Source organism: Marmota flaviventris, chromosome 11 (genome assembly GCF_047511675.1).
Source record: "Marmota flaviventris isolate mMarFla1 chromosome 11, mMarFla1.hap1, whole genome shotgun sequence".
In the NCBI taxonomy this organism is placed as follows: domain Eukaryota; kingdom Metazoa; phylum Chordata; class Mammalia; order Rodentia; family Sciuridae; genus Marmota; species Marmota flaviventris.
Window position 1 is genome coordinate 14,971,686 of NC_092508.1, and position 14,315 is coordinate 14,986,000.

General features: G+C 38.8%; 1 protein-coding gene across 1 annotated transcript in view; it reads right to left on the reverse strand.

Moving 5' to 3' along the window:
- Positions 1-14,315, reverse strand: part of Sgpp2 (sphingosine-1-phosphate phosphatase 2) — a 106,301-nt gene that overhangs the window by 8,092 nt on the left and 83,894 nt on the right. The gene's annotated exons all lie outside the window — the stretch shown is intronic.

The window sequence follows — 14,315 nt, forward strand, 5'->3', positions numbered from 1 at the left end:
CATTTTTTCAACATATAAAAATAATTTTGCCCTTCTTTCCTTGGTCTGCCTTTGTAATTGTGGTTACCAAATTCCCTGACATCTGGTTGGAATATTCTTTGTGAACTAATTCTGTTCATCTTCAATCCATCAGGAGGCTGGACTATTTTGGTCTACAGCCCAGCACTGGAGGCAAAAATAATTTTAGTGAACATGGCTGCTAGAGTAGGTTTCTAAAGTCTTTCTTCTAACTATATGCTCGGGTTTTCAGCCATAAAAGGTGATTTGTAATAAAGATATTTAGGTATTTTTGTAAGGAAAATACTTGAACCATACGAATGAGATTTCTAACTAGGAGGTTCTAAATTTATTAAATAAAATTATTCTAAACCACTTCTAAATATAGACTGCAAATGGCTCAAAAAATTAAAAACAACTTTTCACATTAGTATTTTTTTTATTGTTGTTGTTTTACTAAATTCACAGAAACTAAAAAAACTCCCAAGATGTCCATCTCTAAATTGGATCTGCTATTTTGATTTTTACAAACTCAAAAATCAGGAGGTGATTTCTCTGGAACTGCACCATATTTGGCACAGTATGTGGAGCCACAGGGAAAAGCAGCTTATAGTTCTGAAGACCAGCAAAGGCAAGCGGGAGGGCAGATGACAGGGGACAGAGAACAAAGGACAAATGGGGGGAAGCCAGCCAGCGTGTACCAACAGGTGGATCCAGGGGTGGATCAAGAGAAAGGCCAGTGCACATCATTTAGAGGGAGAAATAAAATATCCAGAAGAAAATATAAAAAGCAAAAAGATAATGGTGCGAATGGGAAAGACAGTAGAATGAATTGGACGTTACTTTCCTATGTTCACATATGAATGTGCAACCAGCGTAACTTCACGTCATGTACAACCACAAAAATGGGACATTATACCCCGTGTGTGTATGATATGTCAAAATATACTCTACTGTCATATAGAACTAAAAAGAACAAAAAAAATTTAAGTGAGAAAAAAAAGATAATGATGCAAAAAGCTTGATAACAAGAAGACATGCAGGCAAGAGAGGCAAAATAAATATTCTTTACTTAAAAAAAATAAAAAAAACTTTAAATTCCTTTCCATGGAGGAAGATAATTAAACTACAAAGTATACAAAGTGTTCAAACATTAGATCCAGCAGTTTCAGTCTCAGGAATTTATTCTATGAAAATAATTCAAGAAGATAATAAAACTACTCACAAAGTTCTATGTATAGGGATGATTCTTGCTGGATTATTTTAACTCATGACAATTAAATCCAAAAAGTAACACGTGCTCCATTACAGAAAAATCAGAAAACATAAAGCAAGCAAAAACAGGGGAAAGAATGGAGCATATGTAATAATAAGACAAATCTGAAAAGAAATAAATCAAACACATGATGTTGCTTACACCAAAAGCAAGATAAAAATGCATACTGCTTTCCTATTGAATAATGTAGCAGGAACATTTTCCATATGAAAATATATATTTCTGCAACCTCATTTTTTAATGGCTTCAAAGTAATCCTAGGTGAGATGTATCAAGCAGAACACAAAGACTGATCCCAATTTCATATAAATAAATACCTGCATGCATAGATAAAATGTCAGAAGGAAATGAACAAAAATGTTAATAGTTTTTGCTCCATGGGAATGTCACAGGTGACCATCATCTTCTCTAGGCTCTATGTGCAACATTCTTCATATTTCCTATAGTTAATGCCTGCTATTTTTATTACAGTAAAAAATACAGTCAAGGAGAAAAAAATCAGGATGTTGAAATTAGAATATTTCAAAATAGACTAAAGTAGAAATAGTTAACTCATGCTTACAACTTTCACATCATGCCAAAAAAGAAAAAGAAATGTGTCCGAGAATCTAAATGAAAATCAACATACTATCCCTCCTGATCTAAGTAACATTAAAAATAAAGGCAGATCTCGTGGTTTGAAATACAATCAACTTCTGATTCAATCTACCATCCAAAGTTTAAAAGCAGCCTATTAAAATCTTTGAGACAAAAAAAAAATCATTACATGTAACCAACATTTTCCAAAATTAAAATGCGAACGAATTTAAATCCATTTGATCCATTTGATTGTTGTACCTATTCTCACTTTCAGTTATAAAACTTGGCATTTAGATGAAAACTTGAGCTTTATCATATTTCACTATCGATGACAATAATAGGGAGAGGCAATCTAAAGTGTTCAGAAGAGAAGGCTGAGAGCTAAACCAGTGGCAGAACACATCTTAGTGAATGCTTATAAAAACATATCAAATAGAATGTTTTTATCCCTAGCCAAATAAAACATTCCTCCTTTTGGTAAATGTCTCTAGAAATTTCAAGTGGAAGCCCTGGCCCTGAGAACTCTCCACATTTGCGAATTCTGATCCAATGTCACATTCCCATATGCAGTTTACTGCGACAAATTTACATTCTATCTCCAAACATCTTCACTGAAGAATGCTATTGAGCAGGCCAACACAGGCAAGGTTAGCGGGCGAGAAAGAAGGGGACAGAACAAACCCTTTCATTCAATTGTTAGGAAAGAATGCATTCAGATCTTAGAACTATTTATGCTGAGAACTCTATGATTCTGGCATCTTCCCCTTGGCCCGGTCCCCTGTGGCGAATGTGAAGGGCCTTCTCTGCCCTTGGCTGCTCACAGAGCAAGCTGAAGCCAGGAGCCCAGTAAAAGCCAAGACCCACTTCTTTGCAGATACCGTGAACGCTTTGAATGCAGGCAGACGCTGACATTGAAAGAAGCTAACGCAAACCCAAACCCAAACCCTGCTGTTATTCAAAAAAATCATTTCAGTTATAGATCAATCAATGTTTCCTAGTTAACAGACTCAGAATATTTATTCTTTTCTATGTTAGCTAACAATTAATGAGATTTCTGAGAATAGTGCTGATGATATTCAACAGAAGCCAAATAGCAGGCGAGGGGCAACGTTGTTCATGAATATGAATATGAATGATTACAGGGAGAAACCTACAAGTTATGCAATTAGCATTTATATAGGGAATAAAAAGTGAATGCATAAGTTCAGAAATATTAATTTCCTATTGAAGCGCATTGATGTCCATAGAAATCAGTCAAAAGCAGGTAGCCGAGTCCAGGACACATGGTATGAGGGCAAGCAACAGATTTTGATGATGTTAATGGGTCTTTGAGTGGACACTGTCACTGAAGCTCTTGCTTTGAATGTCACGACTGTCCTCAAAGGCACCTAGGATGTCCCAAGATTGTTGCAAACTCAAAAGACTAAGGATCACTAGGCATGCAAATTTATGGTGCTAAGACAGAAGACTTTGGAAAAAAAAAAAAAAACACTTTTAAAAATTGGAGTAACTATACAAGGTATAAAAAGTAAACCAGCTTTTACTTTCTGCAGTTATAGAGTAAATGCCCACCTGGAAAGTGAGTGTATGTAAAGCTTTAGGAGAAATTATGTTGATATTTTGGGCAAAAAAAAAAAAAGATTTTTAAAAGTATGTTAAGAAAAAATTATATAAAACAAGGACATAAGGGAAAAAAAGTCATTTCAATGTCATATGGGAGCAAAGGCCCCTAAGGATTATAGAAGGGAGAGAACTTGACTCCACTCACTGTTTACTATTGTTTCAAGTTCTCAGACTTGGTGAAGTGATAGGTTCACCAGTTGGGTTTTGTCCGATTGAGAGGCTAGTACTTGCCATTGTCATAATGATGCTTCCAAAGTACATTTTGTGTTCTATAGAATAGTAACCCTTGGGCATAGAGCTCATTTAGTATATAAGCCAGCAATCTTAATGTAATATTTCTTTATTAAAGTGTCCATACAAGCCAGGCCCTGGCACACATGTGTCTGGAGGCAGAAGCCAGAAGATCAGAAGTTCAAGGCCAGCTACAGCAACTTAGCAAGACCCTATCTCAAAAAAAAAAAAAAAGGACTGGGGATGTAGCTCAGCAGTAAAGCATCTCTGGGTTCTGGGTTCAATCCTCACTACTAAAAAAAACATATATATTTTGTTTATAAAGATTTACTTGTTCCTTCATTAAATCTCATTGGCACCTTCAATAATTAATGAGCCAAATAAACGGTTTTGTTTGTTTTGTTTTTGCAGCATTAGGGATGAAACCCAGAGCCTTGCACACGCCAGGCAAGCTCTCTGCTATTGAACTATATCCACAGAACTTTTTACTTTTTGTTTTGAGGTAGGGTCTTGCTAAGTTGCCCAGGTGGAGCTTGAACTTGTGATGCTCCTGCCTCAGCCTCCCGAGTAGCCAGGATTACAGGCTTGCACCACCACACCCAGGTTAAATGAAACTTTGGACACATATTTATTTTACATTTGGAAGAGACTTGTAATTTGACCATTCAAAAATTACACACTAAGCTAGGTCTGGTGGCTCCAGCCTAGAATCATGGCTACTCAGGAGGCTGAGGCAGGAGGATGGCTAGTTGAAGGCCACGGTAGGCAACTTAGTGACTCCTGTTTTCAAGACAAAATAAAAAGGGGTGGGGATGGAGCTCAGCAGTAAAGTACTTGCCTGGCATGTGTGAGACCCTGAGTTCAGTTGATCCCTAGAACTGCAAAAACATTAAAATAATAATAATAATAATACTTCTGGAAGTACATAACCATTTAATGTTTATTCAGATGACTAAATGTTTGTAAAGGAAAGAAAATTCTCTTGGATGATTAAATGTGCATATCCCATGTAAAAACAATTGAAATTTTAATCTTTTTTTTTTTGTAAGACATTGGTGTGCTAAAAAAGTATAGGGCAGGCAACAGATATTATGTTTAAGGTGATGATATTGAAAAACCAACCTCTACCTCAGAGCAAAGCCTGTCCAAGGAAGGGACATGACCTTTGTCCTTGGAAAGACCCACAGAGCACTCCTAGGCACATTCCCACCCTGCCAAGTGGTTTATCTACAAATAACAGGAGAGATCTGCTGCACCAGGTGTCCCTGTCTCAGTCAGGCTAGGTGGGGACCCATACCAATCCCCTAGCAGCCACCAATCAGCATGAGACAGGGAAATACCTGGGATGCCAGATGACCCTCCCAGTAGTTTATGGTGTTGGGAAACCATGTAGTTCAGCAGGAACACCCCTCTTGGCTTAAACCAATCAGTTCTAATGAATCCCCCTCTTGTAGTAACCAATCACCCCTACCCAACTTGTTCCCGCCAGTGAATGTGCTAATCATATTTTAGAGTTGTTATTTGATTTTCCTGCGGTGTGTGATGATTTGCTAAGAGATGCTATGATGTATGTGGGGGTCCCTGCCTTCTCCAAAGAATGTATAAAACTGCTGCAAACCCTGGGTTCAGGGCCTCTCAGCGTCACCAGTTGCTGTGTGCGCGCGGAGGACCGAGCTAGCTCAAAATAAACACCTCTTCGCTGCTTACATCGATCTTGGGTCTCTGGTGGTCTTTTGGGGGTCCCAAATTCGAGCATAACAATATTATAAGGTATTACTGTATGTTTTTCATAATATCAATATTAACTAGAAAGATATTTGGGTATACTGTGTATTTCTAGACTTTCCCCCATATACAGCATGATTTAGGAAATGATCGCTTGTTTGTCTTGCCTTCCCAGAATCTAACAAGTCCAAACAGCAGATCTTTATGAAACAAATAAAATTTCCCCACCCATAATTCACATTAAAACGAACAGCGGTAGTGAGGGTGAGTCACAGGGTTTGGCAGGTCAGCAGGATTATGAGGTTAGATCAAACAAGCTCGCAGGCAAGTTATAACATCGTTTTTGACAAGTGCTAAGCAGAACGATCAGGATGGGGAAGGGGCGATGGCTAGCAGACACAAAAGACCCTGTCAAACATCCAAGTGATTTTTCTCAAGTCTGGGTGGGCAGAGGGGCCTCAGAGCAACCAGAGAACAGAAGACAGTCATGTTCAATGTAATATAATTGTTAAACAGGCCCATGCAGGTTGAAATTTAATTGGCAGCATTGCTGTATTTGCTGGGAGATGGGCATAGACTATTTCAGTGCTTTTCAAACTGCTATCTTGCGTTCAAATCCACCAGGAAGCATTTGAGAATGAGAGCTCTGATTTGGTAGGTCTGGGTGGGGCCTGAGAGTCTGAATTTCTAACAAGTTCTCAAGTGACTCTGAGGTTGCCTGTCATGGTCACACACATTTGTGAGCAGCTAAATCACAGAGGCTAGCATGGGGTCTTCATGCTAAGTGACATATCTGAGCTGCCAGTGTGCTTTTTGTGATACATATAAATGAATGCAAGCCCCTAAGTTATATTAATGCTGCACTTGACAGTGATATTGAAGTCTTTGAAAGGCCTAGACTGATATTCTTGCATAAAAATATCTGTGCACAGAGAGGTGCAAAAGGAATATCTGGAGAGGCTTTGTAGACCCATGACTCGGGTGCTCACATTTAGAGGAGAAGCAAATCTATCTGTCCTTTGTGGCTGCTCCTGGGAAATGCTGGCTGGCACCTTGGCAGCCTGGCTCCCTGGGTGAAACAGACTTCCCTGAGGAACATGCACAGCCTTTCTCCATCCTAGGAACTGGAGATTTTTAAGATACTGGTCTTGCTTTGAAGGCTATTCTGAGAAGTCAAACATGGAAGTTTTCTGATGAGGCCGGGCCATCTCAGTTATAGAGATTGTCACTTCCCTGTCATGAAGCATGCATCAAGGGCCAAGAAGGTGAAGGCATTGAGCTTTGTGATAGTGGAGAAGCAAATCCACCATGCAGCAGGTGCTTGGGTGTTTTCACAAATGTGGAGAGAGCTCAGGTGTGTGGTGTGGAAACCAAACAACGCCACAGGCCTGTGCACGTGAAATGATTTTATGCAGGTGTTAAGGTTTTAAAAACATCAAGTCACTGCACTCACAGGAAATCCAATATGCATTTAAACATGTGGTATGTGAAGCGTTTATTCCTTGCCCAAGTGAGCAGGTTTAAGGAGCATTCCCACAGAGATGTAGATCTAGATCTCGGTAGTGTTTTGCTATTAAAATGAAGTTCTAGACCTTGAGCTGATTTCCAGAGCATAGATAGAAGCCAGCTCCTTCCTTTTCGACGTGTCTACTCTACCCCAATTTGTGTTCCTCAGGTCAACAACAGGACATATTTTGGTAACGAGGCCATTTCTCAGGCATTTGATGGTGTGATGGGTAAACCACACATTTGCCCTTTGGTGACTGACTGTGATTTTTCTCCACAGGTGACTTGACCCAGATCAGCTTCTCCACACATTTAAGATAAATTGTTCATCTTGAAACAGCACCACAGAGAAGGGTGGGTTGGATATTAATTCTGTTGAAAACTTGGTTGCCTTTTTCAATTGAATTTGACACAGAGAGTTACAATAACTAGGGGAATTTTAAAATCAAGGGTTTGCAAGTTTTAAAATTGATCTAAAACCATAAAAGGACAAAGAGATAAGCTCTTTGGAACTTATGTATTTGTTTGATTGACAAAAAGTATTATGTGATGTGAAAGAAAGGAAGGAAGGAAGGAAGGAGAGAGACACAGAACAAGGAAATAATCTAAGAAATGCGAGAAGAGTTATTTTTCATCAAAGTCTAAACTCTTCCTTTTCTTCTAGGAAACCATGATAAATAATAATAATAGAGTTCAAATAAGAATCCACATACCTGGAAATAATAATAGAGTTCAAATAAGGATCCACACACTCAATAGCTCTCATGCTTTTATCTTCAGTTGCCTGTTACTTATCAAGAATATACTTGGGTAGAGGAAGAATAAAACATAGTCTATTGAACAAAAATAGCTTCCTTATTTTAATGTCAGGTTCACTTTTAAAATGCATTTCAGTATCAATTTAGAAATAAATTTAATTTAAATTAAGAAAACACCCACTATGTCAATGAGGAAAATAAATATCATATTAGAAAAAAATGTACCTCCAAGCCCTTTGTCTGTAGCTAGGCTCCCACCCTGTGCACCAGTGGTACCACACTGTACTAGGTCTTCTGGAACTGGCTTTTTTTCATTAACGACATATCATAGACGTCTTTTCATGATATATACATATACGTACACATGTACGTATCTATGTATACATATACATTTTCATCTATGTTGATTTGTCCCACAGTTCTAGGGATTGAATTCAGGCCCTCACACATGCCAGGCAAGTGTTCTCTCAACTGAGCTACATCCCCAGCTGCAGAGAATTTTGTAAGGGTTTTATAATATTATGCTACTGTATGGAAATACAAAACTTCCTTTAACTAGATCTGATTGATGGACATTGAGTGTGTGTTCACTGTTTGCTACTGAAAGCGTCTGAACATGATGGAGGCATAGTGTGAATGGTCAGGAGAGGCAGGGAGAAAGTGAGGCATAGTGGCAGGTCCCTGCAGTCCAGTTACTTGGGAGGCTGAGGCAGGAGGATCACTTGAGCCCAGGAGTTCAAGACCTGCTGGCAATGTACTGAGACCCCATTTCAAACAAAACAAAACCAGGCCTGGATTCTGAAGTCAGAGGCTTTGTTTCGAGTCTGAGTTGAAACACTCTCATCAAAGACATAACCTTGGGCAGTCTGCTTCACCTTTCTATGCCTTTTACAGATGGAGTAAAAATAGGACCTTCCTCATGGTGTTGTTTTTAACTTAGAAAGGAACCTAGTAGACCAAATAAGTTCAATGGCACATGGAATGCAAGACCTCTACTCAGCAGACTGAGAAAATCCAAAGATATACATAAAGGAATGTCCTACACCCATGTGCTAGAATACTCAGTATTGCAAAAGCTGCCAATTCTCCCATCCTGGTCTGCAGATTCAATTTAATCCATAAAAATCTGACATTAGGGAAAATGACAAGATGAGTCCAAAATTTATGTGGAAGTACAAAGAGCCAAGAATATCAAAGGTAATTTTGAAGAGCAAAGTTGAAGATATCTTCTCTGCCTGACATCAATATTTATTATGAGGTTCCAGTAAAGAGGACAGTACTAATAGCATGAATAGGTACAGAAGGTCTAGAGAGAGAATAAACAGACATTTGACTCCTGACCATGTTGATGCTTCAGTAAGTGGATAAAGGATGATCCTTTCAATGATGTGTATTCATACCGAACAAAAATAAATCACAAAATCAATTCCACGGAGATTATAGATATAAGTAAGAAAAGTATTAAAAATTCTCAAATATAAAACAAAAGAATCTTCATGAACTTGTAGTAAGAAAAAATATCTTAAATAGGACACAAAAAGTTGTAATCATAAGGTGAAGATTGATAAATTAGATTACATTAAAGTAAAAAATACGTGTTCACCGAAATACACTACCAAAAGCCAGGTTTGGTGGTCCATGTCTGAAACCCAGTGACACGCGGGAGGCCGAGGCAAGGAGGATCACAAGTTTGAGGTCAGCCTTAGCAACTTAGTGAGAACCTGTCTCAAAATTAAAAAATAAAAAGATCTGGGGAGGTAGCTCAGTTACTGAGCACCCCTGGGTCGAATAGTACCACCAAAAAGAAAAAGAAAAAAGATACTACCAAAGGAATGAAGAGGAAAGCCACAGAGTGGGAAAAGAAACTCACAATACGACTCACCAAGGACTCAGTAAAAAAATTTCATAAAAGACAAATAAGGACTCCAAAAAGAGGACATCTAAATGGCCAATAAACACATAAAAAGGGACTGAATGTCATTTTTCAGAGATCAAAACCGAATGCAATACTGAGACACCCACTGGAATGACTAAGATGAGCGTCATTAAGAAGTGAAGACAGGAATGTGGAGACCTGGCAATCCCTCACCTTATGGGTGAGAGTGTAAAGTGGCACCCTTCTTGGAAAAATGCAGTGGGAGACACAAAAGCTGAACATCTATAAGCCTATGATGCATTCTACGTTCACACTCAAGAGTACGACATACACGTTTGCTCTAAAAAGCATAAAAAACAGAGTGCAGAGCATTGCTGCTTATCACATCCTCAAACTGGAAATGACCCAAACTATGCACAGAAGGAACAAAGGCTGGGGTAGTCACATAATTGCATATTATACAATAAAGGTTAAATATGTTGCATCTACCAATCTGGGTGAATTTCATAAACATAACAGGAACTCAAAGAAGCCCAGTGCAGAAGAAAGCCTACTATAGGATTCTATTTACCTGAAATCCAACTTATCACTGGGGCCAGAGATCCGGGGAGTGGGTACCTTCAGGGAGATGCAGGGTAGAGGGCACGAGGGGGCTGCCAAGGTGTGAAGATGCTCTGTTTCCTAATGTGGGTTCTGCTGACTGTGTGCATTCACTTTCTTGAAAATTAATGGAACAGCACATTTATAATTTGTATGCTTTTTCAACATGTGCTGTACATCAATATAAATTTTCTAAAGTTTTAGAAGATTTCTTATTTTGAACCAAAAGCCAGGGACCCTAGGATTGAACCCCACATTTCTTGTCCTCTAATAAAACAAAATACAGCATCCTCTAGTAAAATATATTCTCTTACACACCCAGATCCAAGAACTAGGTGGCAGGGCCTGTGTTCATGACATTTTTAAGTCCACAGGGGACTGTGGAACTTCCTTCTCCATCCCTGGCCACATCAGGATCCCATTTTTTAAAGGGAAAGCATGGAGCAGCATGTCTTGGGAAACTCTCACCAGGAGTCCCATCTCTCCTAGGAACTCCAAAGTCCCCTGCGGCTGACCCCCAGTTCCAAGATCACTTCTTATCTAACAGTAGCTGCCACACTCTACTCTGGGGGTCTTATCAGCACGATTGAGTTTCATTCTTGCACATTCTCTGCTGTTAGATAACACTTCCCATTCCATGTTTCACAAGTTAAAATTTCTTCTCACAGGAGAAACAAAATAGTGTTGAAAAAAATATTAGACATATGATCTTCCTTGGTATCCCATGGCGAATGTGATATTCAGACTAGTGGCTAAATGTTGTCAAAACTCACTCAATAAAGTGCAGAGAAATGAGAGGGAAAAATAGATTTATCAACAGATGACAGATAATATTGATTGCAATCCACTCAACATTTATTGTGCTCTTACAGCCGGGCAACCTGCTGGGAACCGCGGAGGCCAGGTGAGTATAGAGAGGTAAAAAAAAATAAAATAAGATGCTTGCTTTCAAATGACACACAGTCTCCTGGGACAAACAGACATAAATATAACCAGTCATATACCTATGTCATAGCTTGTGCTTATTCCTAATAAGTGAGATGGATACACTAAAATGCAATATGACTTAAGGGACTTTGTAAATCTCTTAAGTGCTTCTTAATGTACTGACTGAAATAGAAATATTTGTGTTTAACATTAAAAGAAACAAAGACCAGCTAGGCAAAGTAGTGCACACCTGCAATCCCAGCAACTCTGGAGGCCGAGGCAGGAGGATCACAAGTTCAAGGCCAGTCTCAGCAACTTAGCAATGCCCTGTCTCAAACACAAAACAAAGCAAAACAAACCTTAAAAAACAAAACAAAGCAAAGCAAGCAAGCAAACAAACAAACAAACAAAAACCGTTAAAAGGCTGGGGATGTGGCTCAGTAGGAGAATACTGACCTGGCATGTGCAAGGTCTTCAGTTCCATCCCCAGCACCAAAAACAAACAAACAAACAAACAAACAAACAAACAAAAAACCCAAATAACCACAGTACACACCAATATTTTCCTGAATTGAGCACTAGGGCAGAAATGTGTGAATATAGTTTTGCAAGGAGCCAAAGAAGTGAATCTTTTTAGAAATGATGTAAATATTACATTTTGGCTAAGAAGAAGATTAACATTAAACAGGGATGAGAGGTGGGAAGGAAAGGGAGAGAGAAGGGAAATTGCATGGAAATGGAAGGAGACCCTCAGGGTTATACAAAATTACATACAAGAGGAAGTGAGGGGAAAGGGAAAAAAATACAAGGGGGAGAAATGAATTACAGTAGATTGGGTAGAGAAAGAAGAGGGGAGGGGAGGGGAGGGGAGGGGAGGGGGGATAGTAGAGGATAGGAAAGGCAGCAGAATACAACAGACACTAGTATGGCAATATGTAAATCAATGGATGTGTAACTGACGTGATTCTGCAATCTGTATACGGGGTAAAAATGGGAGTTCATAACCCACCTGAATCAAAGTGTGAAATATGATATATCAAGAACTATGTAATGTTTTGAACAACCAACAATAAAAATTAAAAAAAAAATAAAAATAAAACTAATTAGAGTCTTGTCTCTTTAATTTAAAACTCCCTAGCGTTTTGCTCATGGTTCCAACCTTCTTTAATGAAGCCAGCGCTGGTCGCTGGGCAGAAAGAGGCACTAAGCAACTCAGTGAGACCCTGTCTCTAAATGAAATACATAACAGGGCTGGGGATGCGGCTCAGTGGTGGAGTGCCCCTGAGTTCAATCCCCGGTACTCTAAAAAATAAATAAATAAAATAATTTGTTTGAGGCTGGGAATACATATCACTGGAAGTTTTTGTGGGAAATTGTACTGAGCCCTAATTTTTATTCAATTAGTATGGAAGCATAAAATGCCTTCAACTTCCCTTCACATCATCCCTGACAATGGCCATCTCTACTTCTCCTGTGATGGCTGACTAATAATGATATTTTGTCTTTAAAAAAAAAAAAAACTTTAAAAACAAGAGAGGTTGAATGCTTTACCACGAACTAGTACTTATTATTTTTGAAACCAGAAATAATTCTCTATTTTTACAAAAGGGTAAAAATATGACTCTCCAGGGTAAAGAGAAGACAATGGGCATCATAATAACATGGTGACTGATGTTCCCAAGTCCCTTTTTAATCTCGGTGAGGAACTCGTCCAACAGGATATAGCAGAAAGTCCAACTTCATAGGGTGTGATTTATTTGACAAAGCCTCTTTCCTCGTATTAAGGAAGGCACTTGAAAGTAAATTCTTGTGTGTGTGTTTTAAAGTGGTTTTCAAACAACTTGAAAAACACGGTTGTCCAAAGCCAGAAGGGAGTTTTGTATGGTCTGCAGATAATTTAATATTTAAGAAGCTTTTTCAACATCCTCCAACTCCAACCAAAACTAAAGGAATACTTAGGGGAAAATACAAATGAGTAAGCAAATAAAACCTAATATCTACATAATTATCCACAGATCAAACAACATAGGGACGATGAAACAGCAGCATTGCTGCTGATTCAAGTCAAAACAAATACCATTTGTTCATATTTCTCAGATCCACTGACCTAACAATAGAAACTCTGTTTAATCTTCCTATTAAGATATTTGGTTCCTTGGAAAACTGGGAATGGAATCACCATTTGACCCAGCTTTCTCTCTCCTTGGTCTATACCAAAGGACTTAAAAACAGCATACTACAGGGACACAGCCACATCAATGTTTATAGCAGCACAATTCACAATAGCTAAACTGTGAAGTCAACCTAGATGCCCTTCAGTAGATGAATGAATAAAGAAAATGTGGCATTTATACACAATGGAATATTACTCAGCAATAAAAGAGAATATTACTCAGCAATTTGCAGGTAAATGGATACAGTTGGAGAAGATAATGCTAAGTGAAGTTAGCTAATCCCCAAAAAAACAAATGGCGAATGTTTTCTCTGATATAAGGTGACTGACTCATAGTGGGGTAGGAAGGAGGAGCATGGGAGGAATAGATAAACTCTAGATAGGGCAGAGGGGTGGGAGGGGAAGAGAGGGGGCAGGGGGTTAGCAATGATGGTGGAACGTGATGGACATTATTATCCAAAGTACAGGTATGAAGACAGGAATTGGGTGTCAACATACTTCCTATACAAACAGAGATATGAAAAACTGTTCTATATGTGAAATAAGAATTCTGATGCATTCTGCTGTCATATATTTAAAAAATAAAAGCAATTAAAAAAAAGAATAATGCAAAAAAAGATATTTGGAAAGATTGCTTTATCAGTTGCAGGATTTGAAGTTGTTCTGTGTGGTTGAATAGTTCAGGGCATTGCAGTTATAGTGTAAACAACCTTCTTGAGTTCCTGTCATCCTTCTTCTCCCACAAACACAAAAACAATATCATGCCCAGTTTCTGAGCCTTTTGAGAGTAAGAAAAATGCCCTGACATAGATGCAGAAAGAATATCTCTGGGGCTTTGTCCGCCCTCTTCTTCTGATAACTGGAGGCACTTCATTTTTCAGAACTGCCCATACTGTATGCCAGCCCCAACCCTAACGTTTGCTGCCAATCACAGTCCCTGACCCAACATGCTGGCTCCTGACCCAGTGGCCTAATTAGTCCTGGCAGCCCGGGTCAGCCATTGTGCAGCAATAGAGTCCTTATGCAATTAGAGATCTTTCCCAA